General features: G+C 39.7%; 2 pseudogenes; one reads left to right on the top strand and one right to left on the bottom strand.

Annotated features, from left to right (window-relative positions):
• Positions 1 to 6,713: 6,713 nt before the first annotated feature.
• LOC123609764 lies at positions 6,714 to 7,082 on the top strand (annotated as a pseudogene).
• A 6,344-nt stretch (positions 7,083 to 13,426) lies between these two features.
• On the bottom strand, positions 13,427 to 13,569 carry LOC123610084 (annotated as a pseudogene).
• Positions 13,570 to 25,931: the final 12,362 nt, after the last annotated feature.

The following is a 25,931-nucleotide window of genomic DNA, read 5'->3' as shown; positions in this document are numbered from 1 at the left end:
TCTGGACCATTTACTAGCAGTACAATCCTGGGCAAGTTCCATATATACATCCTATGCCTCAGTTTTCTCATCGAAGATTGGGAATAATAATATCTCCCTCAGAGGGTTTGTGTGATGGTTAAATGAGATAATGCATGTGCCACACATAGTTACCACTCGATAAATGTCTGCTGTTGGAAGGATGAGGCTGAAACAATTAAAATGATAGGGTAACAAAAAATGCTTATCATCTGAACAATTAACCCATACTTATCAAATGCAATCTCACTCGGTCCATTAGCTTCTATCAATAATAAAAGTAGCTATTTGATCCTGAAATTAAGGTACATTAAAATACTACAACCTATCCTTTATGTTGTTGCTTGGCTTTAGTTTTTGTTTAATTATAAAAACTACCTATTATTCAACATTAATAGAACAGTAAAATACAGACAAAAAGAAAGTAATCATCATTTATAATCCCACTCCAGAGAACCACTGTTAACGTTTTCACTTATTTCCTTCCAGTCTTTTTTTTTCCATGCATTTTAATAGCTGAGATTATATTAAATATATAAGTTTCTATCTTTTTGCCTGTTAAGGCTTTTGTCAAAGTGTTCTCCTAAAATCATTAAAAACTCTTCATAAATATCATCATTTTAATGAGTGGCTAATATTCCATTGCAGTCATCCATTTCTTTAACAAATACCTCCTGAGAACCTAGTGTGGGTTAGGCACTGTCCTTACTGCTGGAGAGATAGTAGTGAATGAAACGGACTAGATTCTGTTCCCATGAAGTTTCTGTGCAATGAAGGATTGGGCTACAGATTAGAGTGGACTAAGGAGAAAACAAGAGGTAGAAAAGTGAAGATACTGCTTCAGCAAGTTTAGCTGTAAAGTGGCAGTAGCTGAAGGGAGAGGTGGGGTCAGTGCCATACCTTATTTTATCCGATTATTGTACTAATGTAGAAATACAAATATGCATCTTAAAAGAGCTCTTGGACTTCGGTAATACTTAAAAAAGACTTCTTAATAAAAGTTGCTAATGCGGTTCCTCGCTGTTTTGGGTGAATCTATTTTGATTCTCATGTGTATCTGCAATAATTTCATGGTCTTTCAAAAGTCATTAACACAGAGTTCATTTTAAGGGCAATGGCACAGGGGCGCCTGGGTGGCGCAGTCAGTTAAGCGTCCGACTTCAGCCAGGTCACGATCTTGCGGTCCGTGAGTTCGAGCCCCGCGTCGGGCTCTGGGCTGATGGCTCAGAGCCTGGAGCCTGTTTCCGATTCTGTGTCTCCCTCTCTCTCTGCCCCTCCCCCGTTCATGCTCTGTCTCTCTCTGTCCCAAAAATAAATAAACGTTGAAAAAAAAAAAAATTAAGGGCAATGGCACTGATACAAGTCCTCATGCAGGATTCCACTTTGACTATCATGTTGTCACCTCACAATCATCACCCGTTTCACTTTAAAGAAGAACTTGATAGAAACCATCTCTGTCTGATAGCCCATCTTTTGTTTTTAAGGCAGAGAAGGAAGGAGTATTGTTCTTATAGGTTTTTGTACTAGAAATGTTTTATAGTTTCTTCCCACACCATCTTCAATGGGAAACCATGTGCCCACAGCCTTATTAAGAAACAATGGCCATGTTTTATAACACATGGCCCTACCACTCCCGCACCCCAGTACACACACCCTGACCACACCTAACTGAACCCAGCATACATTCTGACCCAATGACCTATGACCAAGGAACCTCAATGGTTCAACTTGAAAATTAGATCTTCTCTTAGTTTTCATTTGGGAATTGGAGTGGCAGGCCAAATAACAATAAGAGAAGAAACTGAAGTCATGTCAGAACAAAAGAAGCCTTAGCTGTCCAAATCACAGGTCATTGGAATTCTGGAAGACTAAAAACTTTGAATAAACCAAATAAGCTGATCAAATAGAAAAAAGAACACTGGGGATATCCATAGGGAAGTGGAGACACTGTGAGATTAATTCTTGATCTATCAAACAACTCCCCGACTGAGACAACTAAAGTATCAGCTAAATTTCTTAATGCTTTAAAACGCATCAATGAGCTGGCATAAAATAATGTTTTCTATAGATCCCAAAAATGCAATCAGAGCAGGGACCCCATTTGGTTAAGTGAATACCAAAGCTGGCTTTCACCCTGAAAGTTTCTGCCAATCCTTGGAGCATTTGAGCTTCTGCCTTGAGGGCTGCACGAGGCTGGGGACCCATCTAAAGTGGACAGTCTAAATGAAGACCCCTCACATAGTGCTAGAAGCCCAGAGGACTACACCCTCAGTGTACAGATGAGCAACACATAGACCCTGTTCTACAGAAGGTGGCAGCGAGGACCATGTCTCTCTTGATCTTAGTGCTGACTGGATGGTTAAACAATCTCCCATGAGTGTTCATAGCCATAAGTCAGTGCTCACATGGCTTGTGGTCCAAATTCATGCTAGTGTAGTCTGAAAAACTCCAAGCAGAGACTATAATTCCTAGAGTTCCTGAGTTGTTAGTCTCAACTGCAACAGAGGTCTCAAAAGATTCCACAGATAACACAGATAAAGTTCCAGAAAAATATGCAGCTCTCAGCCAAAAAGAAAAAAAAAAATCACAAAATGCAAAGACACCATCGGGGAAAGGGCCATGTAGCTCTTGAAAGAGAATCGCCTTCACCCTGCAGTTCCTGTCGTTAGATATCCAAGAGATTCTCTTTAATGCTGCAATAAAGTCTTCCTTTATTTGATCAAATCTTACAGAGACTTGGTGCTTTAAAAAATATCACAACTCCCTTGTTATCAGTTTTTGCCCTCAAACAGTAGGCTGACAGCATGGATCTTAAGGATAGCTATAGCAAGAGCTCTGTTGCCTCTACCTGCCTTTCTCTTTACTGTCACTGCACTGGTTTCTGAACTGCATCCTGCAACCCCACTCATTCCTTTGTAATCACCAAGTGCCAATGATCTTATGCATCTCTTTTTGGTATCCGTTTGAATGACATACCGGATGAACAAAAGGGGCTTACTGTATCCATCCGGGACTTCATTGCAGAAGAAATGTATTAGGAAACTCTTGTGGGAAATCTCGCTTATGCTAATCAAACACAATTTGGATGATTGTAAATGCCCAGGAATTAAGAAGAGTGAAACCAAAGAGGTAAAGGGATGGCCACCTAATTCCCCACAAGGGTTGAACACAAGAAATAACTAGTCTTATCATTTTTAGACACAATGGGAAATAATCCACAGCCAAAAGTGTGGTTTCTGTAGATAAATCTTTCACAGATAGGTGAATAAAGCAATTGTTAGCCAGCTTTAAAAAACATAATATGGCACTATTATGAAGGATGGCATTTTGTAAACCTGTGCTCTGCTTCTGGGAATGATCACACTGTTTCAAATCCCCAGGCCTATAGACAGGGATAAAAATGTCCTCAGTTCTCTAGAGAACTCTATACTGGCTGGCTGCTGGCTGCACCTAGGACTGCTTTTTCTTGAAATTCTCACCAGCACTTCTGTTTGTAGTCTCACTAAACAAGCAAACCACCTGGTTGTTGACAAGACTCTGATGGGTAGACATTGAGGGAGTAGCAGAAAGACAGAAGGGAACGGAACTCCTGACCTTCCTCTCAGGCTGAATTAACACTGTTTGGTTAATACAATTAATCACAGGGACAGAAGATGTGCTCAGGAGCTAAAGCCTGTGCCTTCTTAGCCGCTTCTCTTTACTCAGTGAAGAACTATTTTGAGATTAATTGGACTTTTATCTGAAACACCCAGTTGTATGACCCTTCTTTGCTCTGCAATGAACAAACCGAGCCACAATTATTTCCTGCCGAAGGTCAGGTACACAGTGGTATTTGAAAACAATGCATCATCAGGCATTAAGGAAGTGAGAAGAGCATTCCACTTCCTCCTTTCCCTGTTGGAAAGGCATTTTCGATTTCAGAGTAAGTGAAAATTTAGGGTCCAGTAGTAGCAATTCTGTCAAAACAGTAAATTAAGTATTCATCAGTTGCAGATGAGCTTGGGCAAAATTGGATTTGTACTATACAGAATCATTTCGGATACTGGGGCATTTAGGCTACAAAGTAGTTATTATATGTTTCAGTTGCTGTCTCAGCAAAAGACTTTTCCTTCTCCACTCTCAGTGTGCTTCATTTGAAAAGACATAGCTTTCTCTAGATTTGAGAAATCAGCCCTCCTTCAAGGATCTTATTTGTAGTACTGTGATTACTGATCTTGTTGCTAGAACTCTAAAAGAACAGGAAAGGGGCGCCTAGGTGGCTCAGTTGGTTAAGTGCCCTACTTTGACTCAGGTCATGATCTTGAGATTCTTAAGTTTGAGCCCTGCGTCAGGCTCTGTGCTGACAGCTCAGAGTCTGGAGCCTGCTTCGGATTCTGTTTCTCCCTCTCTGCCCTTCTCTTCTCATGCTCTCTCTTTCAAAAATAAACATTTTAAAAATTAATTAATTAATTAATAATAAATAAAATAAAAGAACAGGAAAAACAAATGTGTCCATAAACAAATAAATATGGGGCACCTGGGTGGCTCAGTCAGTTGAGCATCTGACTTGGGCTCAGGTTATGATCTCACAGTTTGTGGGTTCAAGCCCTGTATCAGGCTCTGTGCTGACAGCTCAGAGCCTGGAGCCTGCTTTCAGATTCTGTCTCCCTCTCTCTCTCTGCCCCTCCCCCACTTGCACTCTGTCGCTCTCTCTCAAAAATAAATACACATGAAAATAAATAAATAAATATGTTTTCACACGTAGTTTTAAAAAGAATGCTGCTTGCCTTAGTAATTTCTGATTCAGCTAGTCCACTAATTTAAATCACCAAGTATTTATTAAACATCTACATTTCAAAGCATAATGCTGTGCCAATTAAGTCAAATGTCAGAAAGGGATAGAAAGTAGTTGAATCTCATAAATTTCATCCCTGAGGGTCTCAAACCAAAACGTGGTCATTTTTTAAAATTTCAAATTCTGACTTAGTTGAATGGAAGTTTTCCTATGTACTCCTTATTAGAAAATATGTTTAATGGCTCTGTTCATCACTAGGAATCTATTCCTGTTGAAAAATAAAGTGTCATTTTCTCACTATCATCATCAACAACAAACTCTTACCAAATGCAAGGCATTAGAGTCTAGGGAAGAATCAAAATATAAAAGCATGGCTCGGGGAGGGTCTGAATACCCTGTTATGGTGGTTACAAGAATCTATGCATATGTACACACTTAAAGAACTGTAACCAATAAAAGTGAACTTTACTGCATGTAAAAATTTTTTAAATCCATTTTTTAATGTTTTAGAGGAATTCAGAGGCAGATTTACCACGAAGCTAATGAAGCTGAAGCTTCAGGGCTGCTAACAAGCACAAATCCTTCTAAGGTCTCGTACCTATTTTGTAGTCTTTTTCATAAAGTGGGCTCCATCCAAAACTGTATAAACTCCAGGACCTATAAAACCTTCATTCATTCCTTGTAGGTATGACTCTATAGTCATTAAATTTATTTCCATGGGTTCAATACAGGGAAAGTTAAAGAACAGAATGAGGCAGCAGATGCTGAATTCTGGGAATTCATAAGAAGAGTGATATCAAAGGATTAGGGAGCTCAGTGGGATTTGGATTGGGTCTTTGTAATAAAGAGTCTGACTCCATCTTTGATGTTTGACTACCGACGGCTTTCAAGCCTCATCACTCCTATACCCCTTCTGCAGGCTGATACAAAATCTGATTGCCCCTTCTTTGGTGCTGGTAGTAAGTTCAAACCACATGAGCCCCAGCCCATGTGGGAGCCCTCATCCCAGTCCCACTCCCTAATCATAGTCTCCTTTTCCTACTCTTTCAAGTCATTTCAGACTACTCTGGGAGCCTGCCTTGCTCTCCATAGAAAGTCCTATATGTGAGTAACAAACCCTTCATTCCCTCTTGGTACATGCATAACATCATCAGGCTTGACATCCAAATCAAATTTTGGATGGGAACTGAATATTGGATAATAGGTCCATCCTGTTCTGCTTCTGCAAGGAACCATACCAGTCTTGACAATCTACATAATTTAGATGCACCAAGAAGAGAAGGGCATTTCAAGGAGAGAAAATTACTTACACAAAGACAGATAGATGGAAACATGAAAACTGTGTTTGCAGGATGATGTAATTGAAACCACAAGTTTGCACTGATGAGTCAGAGGGTTGGTAATAAGACTAATGTGGTAGTAGGGGGTCATTGAATAGGCTTAGAAATGTGGATTTCTCCTTTTATACATCAAGACACTACCAATGATTTTTTTTTTGAATGGGGAAATAATAGAGTCAAATAAGCATAAGAAGAGTATCTATCTACTTATTGGAGGTAAAATGGGTTAGAGGCACAGAGGTCTAGAGGAAAAAAAAACTATCAAGCCTAGAATGGTAAGGGCTTGGATGCTGTAGTGTCAATGGAATGGGAAGGAAGAGAGGGATGACTGTAAAAATACAGTGGATAGAGACTTAGCAACAGGGATGTTGGAAAAAGGGGAAGGAAAGAATTAAGGATGGCTAAAAGATATAAAATGACTATCACAAGAATAAATTCCATAAAACAAGCATCAATCACTAAATGGATAGTCCCTTTGTGGCACTTATTTGGATCGCCCATCATAAAATGATTCACATCCAATTCAACTCAAGAAGTATTTATTGAGTTTTTCTTTCAATGCTGATAGCATTCTCACAATCATGGTGAACATTTCTAAAACCCGCCAGACTTTCTGCAAGAAGTGTGTCAAGTCCCAACCCCACAAAGTGACTCGGTACAAGAGAAGCAAAGATTCTCTTTACGACCAGGGAAGGTGGCATTATGACAGGAAGCAAAGAAGCTATGGTGGGTAGACTAAGCTGATTTTCCAGAAAAAGGCTAAAACTTACAGAGAAGGTGGTGGTGAGGCTCCAATGTGTTGAGCCCAACTGCAGCTCTAAGAGAATGTTGGCTATGAAGAGATACAAGTATTTTGAACTGGAAGGAGATAAGAAGGCCAAGTGATCAAGTTCTAAGTTTCATATTTTGTAATATTATGAAGACAATCAAATCTTAAGGTTATGTTAAAAAGAAATACCTATTAAGCATACATTTATTCAACAAATAATAATTAAGAATAGGCACTGTACAAGGTGGAAGGCAAAGAAATAAATAAATAATCAATAGCCCTTTGACCTCAAGGAACTTAAATTCTAGCATGGGGAAACTGCTCTTTATTCAACTCAATATAAAACAAAGTGGTAAATGCTGTATTCATTTAGGAAGAAGGGTCCAGTGTACTCTGAACTGGGAACAATTAACTTTTCCAGGAAGATGACATTTAAGCTGTGCCTTAAAGAATAAACAGTTTTAGCATCATGCATAGACAGTAAGAATGTTTCAAGAAAGGAAGGAACAACAAGAACAAATAAATTTTTCAAGTGAGCCATGTGTTCAGGCTAAAAGCATAGCCCTCAGAGTGGCTTATGGAGCAAAGCACATGTGGAGAGATGTGAAAGAGAACGTGAAAAGGTTGACTTGAACCAGATTACAGAAAAGAAATCACTGAAAGTTAGGCAACAGGAAGCAATCAAAGGACTCAAATTGGAAAAATGGTATGTCCTAAGTTTCAGAAAACTTACTCTGATATTGATGGAGGACCAAAGCAACATAGAGTGTCTAGATGCAGGAAGAGCAACTGAAAAACTTCTATGAGGTTGAGAAAAGAGATAATGAGAGCATAAGCGAGGTGGTAATGGTGAGAAGAGGAATTTGAAAGAAACCACTTGGAAGGGGACTCTGTAGGCCCTGGAAATCAACTGAATATGAGAATTGGGAATAATGGAGGTGCCAAAATCAACAATTCATACCTTGGGCATTTGGATGGTTGAAGGTGCTCTTAATAGAAGAGCCATAGAAAAAAGATGAGAGGCTACAAAAGGGTGAGGTGAGATGATAAGTGCACTTTGGGAAGTGTGGAACTTGAGAAATCTACAAATGAAAACATATGCAGATACAGCAGGAAGTTAAAGACAGAGGTCTAGAGGAACAGTTTTGTGGACCACCACCCCCACTCCAATCACTATAAACAGGTAGTACTTGAAGCCATTAGACTGAAAGTATTTAAGGAAAGAATGAAGAGCTAGAGAGAGGTGAGGGTAAGGAGGCAAACCATGAGGTAAAGGGCAGAAGGGAAGAGAAAGGTGGCAAGAAGAAACAGCACAGCAGTCATCAAAGGAAAGCACAAGAAGAACCAGTGAAATGGACTGCAAAGCCTCCCCCCCAACACACACACAATATACATGTATATATGTATATATGGTTATTGTTTTTAAATGAAAGGCAAAAATATGAAAACAATGGTTCCCTATAAAAGAGAATGGGATTGGGGTTGAGGGAAAAGGAATGAAGACTAAAGTTCTTTGAGTATGTCTGGTTTTGTAGATTTGACTTTGGGACCACATAAATATCTTACAAATTAAAAAACAAAATTAGGTTTCAAGAAAACACTTTTCGAAGTTAAAAAAAAAATGAACCTAAATGTGTATTTGGTTGGTGGCAAAACCATACAGAAAGAAACCAATTCAAGTGATTTTAAGGCACAATAGTGTGACTATTCATACATAGTGGAATATACTCTAAAAACAAAAGAACTGAATTCAGTAATCATTTTGTTGGTGGTAATGCTGATACTGATATTCTTACATTGTTCTGTGTGTACCATGGGGGAAAACAAGTGTGCAATAAGATGATATTCTAATTCTATCATTCCAATGACAGTGAGAGCCATGATTCTCAGTGTATAAGGAAGAAAGTATAGCGGTGCCTGGATGGCTCAGTTGGTTGAGCATCCAGCTCTTGGTTTCTGCTCAGGTCATGATCTCAGGGTTCGTGGGTTTGAGCCCTGGGTCAGGCCCCACGTTGACAGTACAGAGCCTACTTGGAATTCTCTCTCTCCCTCTCACTCTGCCCCTCCCCTGTGCATGCTTTCTTGATCTCTCTCAAAATAAATAAATATTTTTAAAAAAGAAAGTACAGATGTAAGATTAGATATATTTAGTAAAAGCCTCGTCCTCATTTTGAATTGGAAATACCATTACGAGTTCCTAATTTTATCCTAAAAAAATAAGTATTTCCAAGCTCTGCCAATTGAAAAGTCCCACCACAATGATTATTTCAGTGTCAGTGAGTATGCTAGTACCAAGAATTTGTCTCCAAATACCATTTTGGACTGAAAGGAACTAGGGATCCCTAAAGAAATGTTTGATTCCAACTCTGGGACAAGGAAGACAGAAGCTGACTCTAGAACACCTGGTCATGACAGACAGTAACAACATTATCAAAATCTACTGGACTCTCCAAAAGACTCAGGAGTATACCTGAAGAGGCTCCCACTGGCCAAAGAGGAGAAAATGTGAGCATCTTTACCCTACAGTATCTGCAGAACTTCAGAAAGTCTCCAAGCAGGAAGAACCACGCAGAGAGGAGGGTAAAGATGCAGTACTAAGCTGAAAACAGGAATCAAGGAAAAATCCGCAGTCCGGATGCTAGAACTCCAGCCTTCTCCACTGCCAACTAAAAACACATGCAGACAGTCTCATACCCCCAGCAGAAGATGGTAGTGTCCTTCTCTGGAGGAAATGAACCTGAAAAGACAATACATACTATTGTCTATTGTCACCGGGAGGTCGGTTAAAAAGCTCTGAGCCCACAGCACCATCTACCAGTCAATTAGGCCTGCACATGCACACAGATCTTCCAATCAGCTTTTTAGTGTCCTATTCTTAGCTATAAATGGACAATGATTATCAGCCATTTGAGGAAAGCCTCCAACACAAGAACCAAAATGAGACAATGCAGGAAACAGAAGAAAATTTCAAAGATACTATAATTAATAGCTTCAGTGAAGAGAAAATTATCGCAAAAATGACAAATCCAACTGGAGGGTTGGAAAATAAGTTCTAGGAGAGAACAGGGAGCTCAACAACAACAACAAAATCAGAGATTTAGAGAACTGGACAGACAATTATTCCAGAAATCCAGATTAACAGGAGAAAAGAGAGAAAACAATAGAAAGGAAATCGCCAAAGAAATTATAAATTCTTAAAACTACCGGACGTGGATCTGCAGATTAACAAGCCAATGAAATTTAAAAAGACCTGCATCATTATGAAATTTCAAAACCCTAACAATAGAGAAGATCTTGAAAAGCTCTGGGGGATGGGATGAGGGGAAGAACGGATTACACTATGGATCATAACATAAAATGACAGGAGATTTCCAACAGCAATGCCGAATTTAGAAGGCAGTGGAACAATGTCTCAAAAAAATTCTGAATGCAATTGTTTTTAGTCTAGAATTCTCTAATCAAACTACTTGCCAACTGTGAGGGTAAAGACTTTTTTAATGAGCAGAATTACTTTTTTTTTAATGTTTATTTTTGATAGAGTGAGAGAGAGCAGGTGAGGGGGAGAGAGAGCGGGAGACAGAAGACAGAGAATCCCAAGCAGGCTCCGCACTGTCAGCGCAGAGTCCGATGTGGGGTTGGGACCCACGAACCATGAGATCATGACCTGAGCCGAAATCAAGAGTTGGACACTTCACCGACTGAGCCACCCAGGCACCCCGAAAGGACTTTACTTCTTAGAGAAACTTTAGTTTTACAGGAAAAAATGAACAGAAATTACAGAGTTCCCACATGTTCCTTTCCCCCACTTTTCCCTACCAGCCTCCAACCACACAAAGTTTCCTCTATTACTAGCATTTTATGGTACATGTGGTACATCTGTTGTAACTGATGCATGAATACGGAAACATTAAGTAAAGCCTATAGTTTCCATTAATTAAGGTTCACTCTTTGTGTTGTACACTTCTATGGGTTTTGACAAATGTATAATGTTATGTATCCACCACTCCAGTATCATATAGAGTTGTTTCACTGCCCTAAAAATCCCCTGTGCCCACTTACTCATCCCTTTGTCCCTCCCTCCTAAACCTGTCAGCCACTGATGTTTTAGTAAAATATCTCTAAAATTCTGCCTTTCTAGAATCTCCTATCATTGGAATCATGCAGTGCGCAGCCTTTTCACACTAGCTCTTTTCACTCAGCAGTATACATCCAAGCTTCCTCCATGCCTTTGCATGACTGGATAGCTCTTGTCTTAATTGCTAAATAATATTTCATTGTATGGATGTTCTACAGTTTGTTTATCCATTCACCTATGAAAGTACATCTTTGTTGCTTCCAAGTTTTAGCAAGTACGAATAAAGCTGCTATAAATATTCGTATGCAGGTTTTTGTGTGGACACGAATCTTCAATTCATTTGAGTAAATACCAGTGGTCATGATTGCTGGATTGTATACTGCGTTTCACTTTGTGAGAAACTGCCAAATTGTTTTCCAAAGTGGCTGTACCATTTTTCATTCCCTTCAGCAATGAATAAGGGACTGCTCCACAGCATGTGGTGTTATCAGTATTTTGGATTCTGGCCATTTTCCAATAGGCGTGTAGTGGTATCTCATTATTGTTTTAATTTGCAATTCCCTGTTGACATATGATTTGAACAGCTTTCCATATGCTTATTGCTTATTTGACATCTATATATTTTCCTTGGTGAGGTATCTGTTCAGATCTTCTGCCCATGTTTTAACTGAGTTATTTGCTGTCCTATTATTGAGTTTTGAGAGTTCTTTGTATATTTTGGACAAAAGTCTTTTATCAGATAAGTGTTTTGAAAATATTTTTTTCCCCAGCCTGTCACTTGTATTTCCATTCTCTTATAGAAAGACACTTTTAGACAAGAAAAACTCAGGAAATTTACTTCCCTTGCACTTTTTCTTAGGAAGCAACAACAAGCTGCTCTCCATCCAAATGAGAGAAAGATCTTAGAAGGATGAAACATGGAACCCAAGAAACAAGATCCAGCACAAGAAACAGCCAAAAAGATTTCCAAGACTGATGGCAAAAAATGTTCCAAGACATTGTGAGTAAGCCTAGAGCAGAGGTCTCACACCCCAGTGAGTGAGAGACAATTGTTGGGGGCATGTAAAGGATGATATTAAATTTATTTTTATGTTAGCCTTTTGTATTTCTTATTTTTGCTCATATTTTATGATGTACACACTACTATATTACAGAAAACATATACTTTATAAACCAACAATACAAATATAAAAGTATGTGCTGAAAATTGATAATAGTCTGTCATTAAAAAAAAAAATCTAGAAGCTCTTAGCCTAGGAAGAACCAGTCCAGAACAGAGTAGGAGGCCAGAGATGCACAGAAAGAATTTTACAGAATGAAATGGAACTGGTAAGTGACATGACAGTTTTGACCATGTGGAAAATTGCATAGACAGCCATTTTACAGAGCTCCTGGAAGGTGGGAAGACTTACCGTGTTTCAAAGAAACTTAAGCAAATGAAAATGACAATTATTAACTCCAAGAAAAAAAAAACAGAAAATACACAAGAAAGAAAACATAATCATAGCGTATTACTTACAACGGTAGTGAACAATATTCTCATAATTATCATGAAAACACTATGTGTTTAACTAAAAATTAAAATATAATTACATCAGGAAGATTCAAGAAAGAGAGGGTAAGAGAAAGCAAAAGGCCTCACTATCAGTATAAACTTGGTAAATGAAGAAAATAGGATATTAATCTTAGGAATTTTTTTTAATTTTGTTAATGTTTATTTATTTTTGAGAGACAAAGACAGAGCATAAGCGGGGGAGGGGGAAAGAGAGAGACACAGAGAGAGAGAGAATCCGAAGCAGGCTCCAGGCTCTGAGCTGACAGCACAGAACCCAAGGAGGGGCTCGAACTCACATGCTGTGGAGATCATAACCTGAGCCAAAGTAGGACGCCGAACCGACTGGGACACCCAGGTGCCCCAGGAACTTTTTATTTTTCATTGTTTTTTTTTAATTTTGTCTCAGACTTCTTCCTACCAACCTCTGTCACCTGGCCAACTTGGGTCTCTGGTTCCCAATTCATGATCTGCCCCACTGGTGTGAATTCTACCTCATCCTTCCTGAGCTTTGACCTCAAATCCACCTGCTGCTCTAACTTATTTTCACCCCCACCCCCACCCCCTCATTCCCAGCCTGGACACCTTTCTTCGCTCTGAGTACTCCCCACGATTTCATATGGATGGAAAAAAAGCGGAGGCGCAAATACAAAAACAGCAAAAAAAAGTTCAAACTTACGGTCTTCTTCAGCTGACAGGTCAGGCAAAAAGAAACTCGAGTTGCTTAAGAACTCACACTGAACTTCTCAATATAACTCTCTCTCACCACTTAGTGAATTCTTCCTGTGAGAACCCCCCACACAAGGAGGCTGTCTTGCCACTAAGCCTGGGGGCAAAAAGCAGAGAGAGCAACTATGGAGGCCCGAAGAGGTCAAGTCAGTTCTCAAACTTGAGAAGATAGGGGAAAGCGTGAACCAGCGCCCCACTGCCACCGATTGCGCAGGAAATTGCAGGGGTCAGCACATTTGGAGTGCAACGGGTAAGCCTCGCCCTGGGAAAACCACCTTCAAGATCATCGTATCTCCCCTTCCAGGTAAATATAATATTAGTTTTAAATATGGAGATAAGCGGGGTGCCTGAGTGGCTCGGAGGGTTAAGCCCGACTCGATTTCGGCTCAGGTCAGGATCTCATCGTTCATAAGATCAAGCCCCTGCGATGGCTCTGCCGACAGCATGGACCCTGCTTGAGATGCTCCTTCTCCCTCTTTCTCTGTGCCTCCCCTGCTTGCACACTCGTGCTCCCCCTCTCAAAATAAATAAACCTTTTTTAAAAAATAAATAAATACGGAGATATGTATCACAAGAAGCTGCTATATAATAACAGAAAATGGTTCCTCTTGAGACAGGGCAAAGCAAATAAGGCTGAATGGAGAAAGGATTGTTCTCTTTTTAAGTCACTGAGTACTATTTCATTTTGCAGAATATTTGCATGTAATAATGTAGGAAAATATTCAACATACAATGTTAAGTGAAGGGGAGGATTAAAATTGCTAAAAATTTTAGAGCTATATATAGCTATTTAGATAAATTTACCCAATTACAAATATACATGCCCTCTGTTAATATAAAAGCTAAATGGAACTACATCAACCTATGTTTTTACAAATTAAAAATATACCCAGGGCGCCTGGGTGGCTCAGTGGGTTGAGCTTCCGACTTCAACTCAGGTCATGATCTCCTGATTAGTGGGCTGGGCCCCCGCCTCAGGCTCTGTGCTGACAGCTCAGAGCCTAGAGCCCGCTTCAGATTCTGGGTCTCCCTCTCTCTTTGCCCCCCCCCCCCACCCTGCCCCTCCTCTGCTCGTGCTCTGTCTCTGTCTCTCAACAATAAATTTTTAAAAAAAAATTTTTTTAATTAAAAATATATCACTGCGTGATAAGCTAATGGTAATTTTAACCTAATTTTGTATCTTTTTTTTTTTTTTTTCTACTATCGACAATAAGATCTATTACTTTCTCAGGCAGGGGGAGAACTTTTTAAACTTTTCTGACCTTCAGTCACTAAGGAAATTGATGAATTGCAAACAGAACTCACATGTAACTAACGTGCCCCAGACCAGAGGAGCCTAAAAGATACAAATTGGGTAGCACTGGGCCATAACCTTTTTTCTGTTGTTTTGTTTTGTTTTGTTTTGTTTGCTGAATTTCACCCTGCCTGCTATTGCAGGATTCTTCTACAAAGAGCTCCCAGCCACCCAGAATTTCTGGCATTCCCAGGGGCTGCCTCAAATGTGCTCAAATAGGAGCAATTCCATGTGGTATTAGATAAGGCTGCTGCTTCATCTGGGTGAGAATCTGCCAGGCATCTCTGCCACCCGCTGGAAGCCCTGGGGCCCTGGAGTTGACACTACTCCCCTGTGACCTCTGGAACTGGAAATCCACAAAAGCCTCCACCTACCCTACCTCTGCCCTGTGTTACAATCTGCTTGAGGGCTATGAAAGAAATTCCACCAGAGCCCTGGAGTTTTAGAGAGATTTCAGTAAAAATAGCTCTTTCAGAATATCATTTATTGGCTTGTAAACCTAAACTTTCACACACACATACACGCACACACACACACACACACACACAGAAAGAGAGAGAGAGAGCAAGCAAGAATCAGTGCAAAGAACTGGGTGAAAGGAAAACATCCCATGGGACAGATGTTCTTCCTTGACTCCCCGAATTCCCTGGGGCTTCAGTGGAGCCAGAACTGCCAGCCAGACTCCCTCTTCCTTAAGTTCATTGTGCTCAGTTTTTTCCTCTGGGGCTCCTTGGTGTGTCCGTGAAAAGAATTTTGTTGGGCTCCCCCACAGACTTGGGGAAATGCTCGGTAATGTCTGATTCCAGAGGAGAACATAGATAGATAGGTGCTATTATGTACCCACATTTTCCAGATGAGGACACTGAAGCACAGAAGAGTTGCATAAATTGCTCATGCTCACACAGTACTAAGTGGCAGTCTGGCCCCAGGGTAAATGTTCTCACCCACCATACCACACTGACTTGGGAAGGTGGAATGGAGCCTCCACTCTTTTCAGGCTCCATGTGGTTACAGATAGACCACTGCCCTCATGGACTTTACCACTCAGTGATAATAACAATTACTGCAGACATCTGACAGAAATTGTAAGAACAATCTTACGCATGCTCCAAGTCCACTTCAGTTACCACCTCTTTGATGGAAGTATGTTCCTGGAGTCCCCTAGTCAGGATGGAATCCCTCCTCTTTCTTTTCCCACAGCTCCTCAACTCTAGAGAACATAACACTGCCCGAGTCTCCTTGCAGTGAGTGATTCATGTGAGCTTCTCTCATGAAAGCACAAGCTCTGCGAGGACAGAACTCATCTGGTTGCTCAGAATGTTTGCTACAGTGCTCGTGGCACAGAGCAGGTACTCAACTTGTGTGTCTTTGTTGAGTTACCTTGGTACTGTACAGAGCACTTTGTGGGCACACAGTGACGGCTGACTGATTATTAAATGGCCATTGAGGTGAGGCCCCTCCACAGAAGACCCTGTAGAATAAAGTATTAGATTGAATCCTGGGACATTGCCATTTTATCAAACAAATTGTTCACATATTGCCTATATCACATGGGTCAACTCAATATAAGAAAAATATCCTAACTGAAATAGCCAATAAACCCAGGAAAATGTTCTCTTGGAAGATTTTGAAATCCCCATTCTTGGGTATCTTTTATAATCTACCTATAGCTGTTTAAATATTTTTTAAAATGCCCAAAAAGCTCACCTTCTAGACTATGTATACTCAAACATCCCAAAGCCCAACAACAGAGGTGAAATTTGATTCCAACGACTTTATTCAGCCATGAGTCCCTAAGATTGTGTGCAAAAGACCAATTGTTAACAGTTTACCAACAGAGAAAGCGGTTTTGCTCACGTAAGTATCCTTCAATCTTGGCCCAAAAGCTAGCTGAGAAAGATCTTCTGGGGCCTGGTAACATGGGGTTTCTATGTGCAGTAAATTCCCCCCTGTCCCTTGCATCCCACCCTTTATCTGCCTGCATATTGATGTTTGGAGACTATACTGACCTTTGGAACTGACGTCAATAGTAGGGATTCGCCGAATGGGTGAGAATGTCCCTCACCTGGCAGCTTCCTTGTGCCTGGCTCAAGCCTCTGCAACTGAAGGCAGTAAAGGTGGCTGACAGTGTAATTTATCCACACTTCACCTGGAAAGGGTATCATTTCTTTGAGCTCTCTAGAGACCCTCGCCTCATAAGAAGGCCCAAGATGCCTGTCAGACCAAACAATGCCTATCGTATTTTATTACATGGGATGAAACATAAGACTTGATGCTCCATTAGCAGAAGGTTTCATGTTCACTCCAGGAAGGTGGTTCAACATTACAATATCTTATCTTGTTCTTTCGTGTGTTTTTAATATAAACGGCCTTAAAATTCCCCTATTTTCATCCCCCACGCCCACTGCCTCAGGCACCCAGAAGCTATATTATCAGATTTTACAGTCTGAGATAATGTGGTATTATAAGAGTGCCAATATATACGTGGTGTATTTTTTTTTTTTTTTCTAGATAAAACTACAGTCTGATAAAAAGAAGAAGTTTGCTCTCTAGTGGCTGACTTATAAAAGGCTCGGAAAGCCACACAATGAGATATCTTAGAAAAAGAGGAAATGTAACAGCATTATCTGTGTAACAAGGTCTGAGTAATTATTTTGGTTTTATTTATTTTTTTAATTTTCCTTACAGTGAAAAACTACATCATAGGAAGTGTTTGTGAATATTTTTTTCCAATTAAAATTTTTCCTATCATTAAGCTAATTTCAATTCTCAATTTTTAGAGTAGCAATTAGGTTTCTGGTGTCTTATTAGCATATTGTACCTTTAGAAAGCTGTGTGGATTTTTTTAATACCATATAATTAATGTCTATTATAGACACGTTGCCCAATAACATAATATCATTATAGCTTTTTAAGACACTTCTAGCCCTTTGCAGAAAGATTATACAAATTCATGGAGAAATAGTATAATTTTTAATATGATGCTAATTAATATCATTTTATTACTCCTTTTTCTACAGCAACTCAATTTATAAAATGTTACTATAGTAAGAATTATAAATGAAAAAATTTATTCAGTGTGCCCTCTTTTAAAGCCCTCCTGCCATGTTTTACTTTCCCATTTTATTCTCCCACTAATCCGCATCTGTCTCCCTAAGTCCACACTGTTTTCCCCAACTCTCTCTAGTACCCCTGGTCAAATGATAGGAAAGTAATAATACCACTGGTCCCTGAAATCCCACCTTCCAAGCTTCAAAAAAGGAGGGGATTACCTAGGAAGCTTTCTTACCTGCACAGTAATAAATACTTTAAAGGATTTTCAGATCCGTAAATATTTTTGTCCTCATTTTATCTATGAGAAAGAAAACAGCGTAAAGAAGTCGAAACTTTTCAGCAGGTCAGGACTACAAGTGCAAGTAAACTGCTAAACAATGCAAAGAAGAGTGTTTTATGGGGCGGGGGAGCAAACATACAGGACAGTGCAAGGGGTGATTAAGAAGACGAATCATGCAATCTGATTTACATTTTTGAAAATTATTCTGGCTACTGTATGGAAAGTAGCACAATAAGGACAAGAGTAGAAACAGAGAAACCTCTTTGGAAATGATTGCAGTCACTCACACAATGAAGGAGAGTGGCATGGACAAGGGTGATAGCCATGGAGTTGTGCAAAGTGAGTGGATTTCTGTGTATTTTGGAGGCAGAGCTCAATGGTGATGGATTAGAAGTGGGAGTGTGACTTTTGACAGAACAACTGGATGGATGGTGATACCACTTAATGGAACTAGAAAGACTGAGAAAAATATATTGGGGAGGAGAGTGGCGGTAAGAATAAAGAGATCTGTTTTGGTTGGTCATGGTTCAATTTGAGATGCCTATTCAAGAGGAGATGTGGAGGTAATCTCTTTCGAGATATCAAAAAGAAATGTCAGGAGGTATCTGCCCGACTAGATCTCTTGTTAGAAGTCTGTAGCTTTGGAGATAGGTTAGGACTGGTGACTGATACTTAGAAGTCTTCCAAATATAAATGATACGTAAATATGAGATCCTCAGGGAGAGAATTTGGATGGAGAAGAGAAAAGGTCTGGGCTGGCCCCTGGGGCATTGGCATTTGAAGTAGAGAAGGGAGGCTCATCCAGGAAGATTGAGCAGCTGTGGCCAGGAGGGGGAAGAAAAGCAGGAGACAAGCGAGACAACATTAGTGAGAGGTCAGATAAGATAAGGACACCAAAGTGACTGTTGAATTTGGCAACACAGAGGTCACAGATGACCTTAACAAGAGCCCTTTCAGGGCACCTGGGTGGCTCAGTCGGTTAAGCGTCCGACTTCAGCTCAGGTCACGATCTCGCGGTCCGTGAGTTCAAGCCCCGCGTCTGGCTCTGGGCTGATGGCTCGGAGCCTGGAACCTGCTTCCGATCCTGTGTCTCCCTCTCTCTCTGCCCCTCCCCCGTTCATGCTCTGTCTCTCTCTGTCTCAAAAATAAATAAACGTTAAAAAAAAAAATTAAAAAAAAAAAAAAGAGCCCTTTCAATGCAGTGATGGGGACAAAAGGCCCTCTTATCCTTGCCCCTCTACTATAGGTTCTTGCACCTCCCAAATATGGCCCTAAAACATTCCTTCTTCATGCAAATACTGAAGACAGAAAGGAACTAATTGGTGCAGTGTCTGGGAAATTTCTCTCTTGTCTATGTTGATAAACTATACTCCACCTTTAATCTGGAAACATTTATTTGAATCCTTTTAGAGTCCATTTGGGCAGGGAATGGGATTCTTGAATATCAGAAATTGAGCTATCTACTGTTTCACAGAGTATTTTATTTTCCCCACAGAGTAGATGGTGAGGTAGAGAGAAGCTGAGATAAAGGAGAAAATAACTAGGTAAGGGTAACTCTGACCTAGAGAATGTAAGAAGAGAGAAGGAGGAGGGACAGAGGAGGAGGAAAAGAATACCTTGGGGAAGGAAAAAGATATAAACAGGAAAAGAAAGAAGGCATGGACTTTTTTCCTTAAGCCATAGCCCAAAATGAAAGTCAAACTACCTGCCAATCTCAGATGCAACAGAACCCAGACAGAGTAAATATGGAAAGGATTTCCGCTTCAGACTATATGCAAGGGTTGGGGAACAAAGAAAGAGAGTAACATGTTGAACAGCAGAGAAGAATTATAATGTGAACAGGTGGACTGCAGAAACTTCTTATTTTCTAAAAGTCTTATTAAAATTCACACAGCTATTTCACCCCCCCCCCCCCCCCCCAGCCAGGCCTCCTTGCTGGTTAGTTTCTGTACAACTGCATCTCCTGTTAGGCTATGGGAATGCCTAGGAGAACTGAAGTAGGAGACACAACCAAGAAGAACTGTGGCCAATAGAGTCCCTTCTTTTTATTTCATGTGTTGATCTTTTTAAGAGCTGGAATAAGCACAGTGCAGAGAGGCAGAAACTTCAGTTACAATTCAAGGAGAAACAATCTGTTGATTTTGCTCTTTCACACTCCAGGGATGGGCGTTTGTTCAGTTCACATTACCATACATGGAATTTAATGCCTCGATAATATGATGCTAAAGACCACTGGGCTTCACTGGAAATGCTAGTGTGTGCTAACTCCATAGAATTTACCGGCTCTCAGAGACATCAGCAAACCATGGTCAAGTAGGGGTAACTTTCAGCTGAAAAGAACTGGCCAGAACCCTCAAGCCAGTCTTGGGATTTGTCTTCTCATTTTCAACCATGGCCTGCCATTACCAAGTAATACCATTCTCCATCATCCCAGCCCTCTCTCATCAGGGACCAAGAGCTGGGTGTGCCTGAGATCCAAGCCTAAGAGGCCTTTCATCACATGGTTTCAGTCTGCGATCGAGTTGCTAGTTCACTTGACCTATTTGTTTGCCACATCAGAAACTCGGAAAAAAATTCCAACTTGTTTCTCCTTTTCTGCTTTATGGCCACGAGTTGCTTCACTGTTATTTAAAAAACAGAGCACTCTTGGGGCGCCTGGGTGGCGCAGTCGGTTGAGCGTCCGACTTCAGCCAGGTCACGATCTCGCAGTCCGTGAGTTCGAGCCCCGCGTCGGGCTCTGGGCTGATGGCTCAGAGCCTGGAGCCTGTTTCCGATTCTGTGTCTCCCTCTCTCTCTGCCCCTCCCCCGTTCATGCTCTGTCTCTCTCTGTCCCAAAAATAAATAAACGTTGAAAAAAAAATAAAAATAAAAAACAGAGCACTCTGAACAGAACTGGGGAAGGAGATCATACGTCTCAGCAATCTGGACCAACACACACACATGTGATCAGCTGAGGCCAAGTGTGCTTCCCTTCTCCTGCACAGAAGCATGGGAAGGAGGCAGGAAGCTCGCTCTCCTAAAAGGAAGGAAGTCACGCATGGTTCATTAGCAATGACATCTGAATAGAAAATAATGGTTGATGAAATGGCATTAAAATTATGTCATGACTTCTGTCTCTCCTATAGTTCAGAAGGGAGGCATCAAGAAAAGGATCAATATTAATTTGTGGACCAACTGTCTAGAATAGACCAGAAATATTGCCTTCTAGCTCTGCTGTGCTCCCACCCCTGAAGTAACTAACTACACAGAAGGGACTATCCCCAAGTCTTCATCTCCAGAATTAAACTTCAACAAAAAGGTCCTTGAGAACTCTTCTGGTTCCTTACTAATTAAGAAGTCTCCAAGCTTAGGCAATGCCAAGTCATGCCAGAAAGTTATGTTCTTGGATCTTTATTGAGACTTAGCAGACTAATTCTTGCAAGTTGAGATGAGTCTCCTCTCCATCACAGAAAAGTAAAAAGTTAAAACTGAGGAAACTGCATGCTCATATTGCAGAGGGTTTATCTGAAAAAGATAAAAAAAAGGGTAGCCCAGCCCAGAGGCCAAATATTACTTTATAAGACTCTCTTAGTCCTTATGACTTCAAGTAAATACCCGATTTGCCTCAATATTTACACATGATGGTTTCTATGATTTGGGGTATTTGTGTTTCAAATTGACATTAGGAAGGGATAGGCATAAGGGTATAGAAATCCAAGAAAGGTAAAGAAAACAGCTTTTATAGGTCCTTCAGATTTCTGAACAGCTCCAAAGAGGAAACAAGCCAAGTATACACATGTGCTTTAAATATAGCACCCCAAAACAGCAGTGAAGGCCCCACTCTGCTATGTGCTGTGTCAGATCTTGGTTTACCCCCAAATTATAATAGATCATCATGAGTACATGATGCTATGTTTTATCTTACAATAAAAAAGAAAAGATTAAGTATAAGCTAGGGGCTAGATTAGGGGTAATGAAAGTAGGGGAAAACCCACATCCTTTGATATATTTTTCTTATTGTAATCGTTGCTAAGGAAACCACTTCCTATCCATACACTGCACATATTTCCCCTGTTATTCTAACAAAACGCACAATACCACATTTAAAAACAGGAGAACAAGAGCCCAGTAACATGTATTCAGGGACACTCGGAGCTCTTAAATAACTGGAAATAGATTAATGAGGTTGTTCCAAGAGTTAGGGAACAAGATGCACTTAGCAGAGAGAAAACCTACTCTCTACTGTTAGCACTCGCTGTCCAATCCAAACTAGAACGAATGCCCTTGAGCATCAGAAAAGAGACTTCTTCTATTTCTCCAACTCTCCCTCCATCAGTAAAGAATGGTGGAACTCATGCTTCCCAGAATCACAGAGTGAGAGCTGGAAGACTACTAACTTAATATAAGCTCTTCATTCGACAGTGAGGAGGCAGAGAAACCAAGGTAACATGGTCACTTCACGGCTAACGTGGGAATAGAAGTCATTTTCTGACTCCCAACACAGGAACAGAAATTCAGGGAGTGTTGTCTGATAGATGAAATTGAAAGATTCATAAAATCTTAGAGTAGATGACTACTTGAATCTTTCAAGTTTAACTTACCTTGCATTGCAGAAATGCCCAGAAAGTTTCATTTTTATTCACATTATGGACTTGGGCAATCATGACTCCCTGTTTAATCCATCGATAAATAATGCAGAGATCACTGTGTTTGAGGAAACAAGGGGGTTTAAGCATAGTTCAGATCTCATGGAACAGACATAATCCCTATACTTGTTCAACTCTCAAGAGTGGTCCAAGGCTGGTGGAATCACACTCCCAAAGGTTTACTCAGGCTCTAGAAACTGTTTAGCTCACTTTTTTCTCCTCCTCCCCTCTTTCCACTTCCCTATCCCTGGGCCTTTGTTGGCTACATTAACATCCAAAGAGGTGTCCTCTAAAGGAAAGAAACATTTTAAAAGGGACTAGGAGCAACCAAGAAACAATCCAGAGAGGAATCCGGCCTTTGATGTGATAACATGATTGACAATAATGATGACAATAATGATAGTGAGGAAGAACTTTATACCAATTTAGTTTTCCATTACTGAAAATCGAAGTTATTCTAAACAACCAGGTCAGACTTTACTTCTTTAATCCCTTTTATTTTCTCTAACAACAAATCTCTTAGATTGCCTGTAGTTAATTAGAAGCTCCCAAACATTAAATATATCTTTCTTTTGTTTGCTGGAATTATTACATTTTCTTTTCCACAAATGTCTTTATTGCAAATATTTCAGCACAGTGGTACTTACCAATCTGTCAAATGTCCATCAGCAGTCCTGTTGGTATATTGTCTGAGATCCATTAGTTCTATTCTTTTCCATGCTCTCAGTCACCTACTCACTTTGCCAATAAACACACACACACACACACACACAATAATACAACACAACATAAAATATTGTTCTGCCTTAACCTTCTGGAATTTTTTTAAAATCCAAGAATTCTGCTCTGTGGCATACAGTAAAACTCATGTGCTTCAAAATAAATGTAATTGAAATTTCTCTAGACTGGATTCTTTCCCTTTATGGCTCTCAGCCTGAATATAGGCTAATGGCCCTGTTTCCCTTAATCAGCACACTTGACCTCTGACTAACACAGGGAGAACATACTGAGTGATGAATCAAAAACAAAAGAAGTCTTAGCAAACAAAACTGACTTTCAATTCTTTTACCTTTCCACGTCTGTGCTTTTGAGGTGATGTGTGACCCATAATGTCATCAATTGTTTCAAATGTATTTCTTGCACAATTTCTGATATTATGATCAAGAACCTAGAAACCAGCTGAGAAACTAGATATCTCTTTCTAAAATACGGTTAAAATGACCGTTGTTTCAATTATAAAATCATTCAAAGATAAATGATATAAAATATTATGAAATTTCTAAGACCTTTCCTCAATAGCAGTGTTCCATAGAACAGTATCTTTTATTTGTATAAAGGTATATACTTTTGAAAATACTTTCTCATGATAACAGTAATAGCTAACATTTATTAAACACTTACTCTCTGTCAGACATTGTTTTAAATGCTTTACGTGCTAAGACACTGCATTATCTTGTCCACAATTTAAGGAAGAGAAAACCAAGACATTGTTTTCTCTGTAAAGCTTAGTTCCACTGTTAAATAAATCAGGAATTATCTCACTAAGCCTTCATCAATTTGTAAGAAAAGATTAGATCTACAGCTTCTGGTCTCTGATATTGTACTTCATTTATGAGTATAAGAAACCAAAACTCTTATTTGCTCTCAGAGAAGTTATTTTATGTTCAACTTATTTATTTGGGTTTCATATATGAAAAGCAAGTGTCAATTCATATCTGTAATAGGAAAAAAAGCAACTTGTAAGTTAAAATGCTTATTTTTCTTTTGGTCCTACGTGACTTCAGGCAAATTATTACTATAAATAAAATATCTGCCCCGAACAGAACAGAAAGAGAATTTGTTGAACATAGATTTTGAGTAAAATAAAAACTTCCAGAATTCTTGAACTATAAACAAAGCAGTGGTCATCCCTTAAAGAATTAGCCTTCAAATAGTAGGCTAACAAAAACAAAATGCATGTATTTTATCTACTTTTTCTTTTCTTACTGCAAACTTTTTGTTTGTGACCTTTAGCAGTGGCTCAAGTGCATCTGTGTTTATTTCTCTATGTGCAGAGAGAGAAACAGATGGACAGTAGGAATATCAAGCCCTTGGAGAGATATCTGGCCATTTGTAGCTGGAAGTCAGAACATTTTTTTAAATTCAGGGCAATATTTAGGACAATTCTAAATCTGTATTATTAGCTTTAATTTGAGACAGCGCCCCCCCCCCACCAAAAAAAAAATACCATCCCTGTTACTAGACAGGTGAGTACTACTGACTTAATTCATCAAAGTAAAGTTATCTAAATACCTTTAGTCAGGTCCTCAAGTTACAGATGTGCAAAGGCATGTCCTAATTTTCCTTGTATCTTCTCTAACTCATAGTGTAACACCATGACTTGATGGGAAAATCATGTGGAAAATGCAATACCTGAGTTCTAGTCTTCGTTCTCCAACTGTCTAACTAGTCTCTGAGCCCCTAATCTAACATAGACTATAACATTCTGAAAGTTGAGAACTTGAACTTGACACACAGTGAAGACACAGTAACTACACATAAATGAATGAAGATAATAATCTGTGATCCTAGTTGGTAATCACAAATATTTCTCTGAATCGGAGTCAGAGGTGATATACCATTTATATTCTAATACTCATAAATGATAGTCAGTATGAAACTTGTAACAGGCACTCAGAATGCATTCAGGCATTTTGGAAAGAACTCAACTGGCCACTTGCAGATTAGTGTCCCTATTTATAAATAGGGGTGCAAACTAACATTTTCTCATTAAATGCTTCCTCTCTCCTACCAGCAAGCCTGTGGGGAAATTTCTGACCTCCATTTTACTAAATAAGAAACTAAAAATCAGAGAAGTTATGTAGTTTTGCTCAAGTTCACAAAGCTAGTGAGTGGATGAGCCAGAATTTAACCCAAGACTAACAGATTCCATGGAAACTAATTTCTTTCTACTATGTTTTGCCACCTCAGTCAACATTCCCATATTCACACATATACTACAGTAATACAGCTCCTCAAGGGCAAAGAATGAGTACTGTCCATCACTATATTGCTAATGTCAGCATACGGTGAATAAAAATCTACTGAATGAAGGAATTCATGTTCAGCAACACACAGTTTCCCAGCCAGCATGAGAAATGTGCCTTGGACAATATTTGCTCCTCAGGGCAATTGGACAAGGCTCCATCCATAAACAGCCTCATCTGTTACTCCAGATTGTCTACCAAGATTATCATTTTCTCTGCGTGCTGTGCTGTGGGAAAGTTGGGAAGCACTGCATAACTTGTGAATGTGAGCAAGGGCAAATTATGTACTCATCATGGTCTGAGTGATTTCCAGACTGAGAAGAAAGGAAATCTTAAAGTTTGAAAGTCACAGCTTGGCCACAGTTGGAATGAAAAACACACAATGGACATAATGA

The sequence above is a fragment of the Leopardus geoffroyi genome, chromosome B2 (genome assembly GCF_018350155.1).
Source record: "Leopardus geoffroyi isolate Oge1 chromosome B2, O.geoffroyi_Oge1_pat1.0, whole genome shotgun sequence".
In the NCBI taxonomy this organism is placed as follows: domain Eukaryota; kingdom Metazoa; phylum Chordata; class Mammalia; order Carnivora; family Felidae; genus Leopardus; species Leopardus geoffroyi.
Note: the sequence above shows the minus strand (reverse complement) of the source record. Positions and strands in the feature narration are given on the sequence as shown.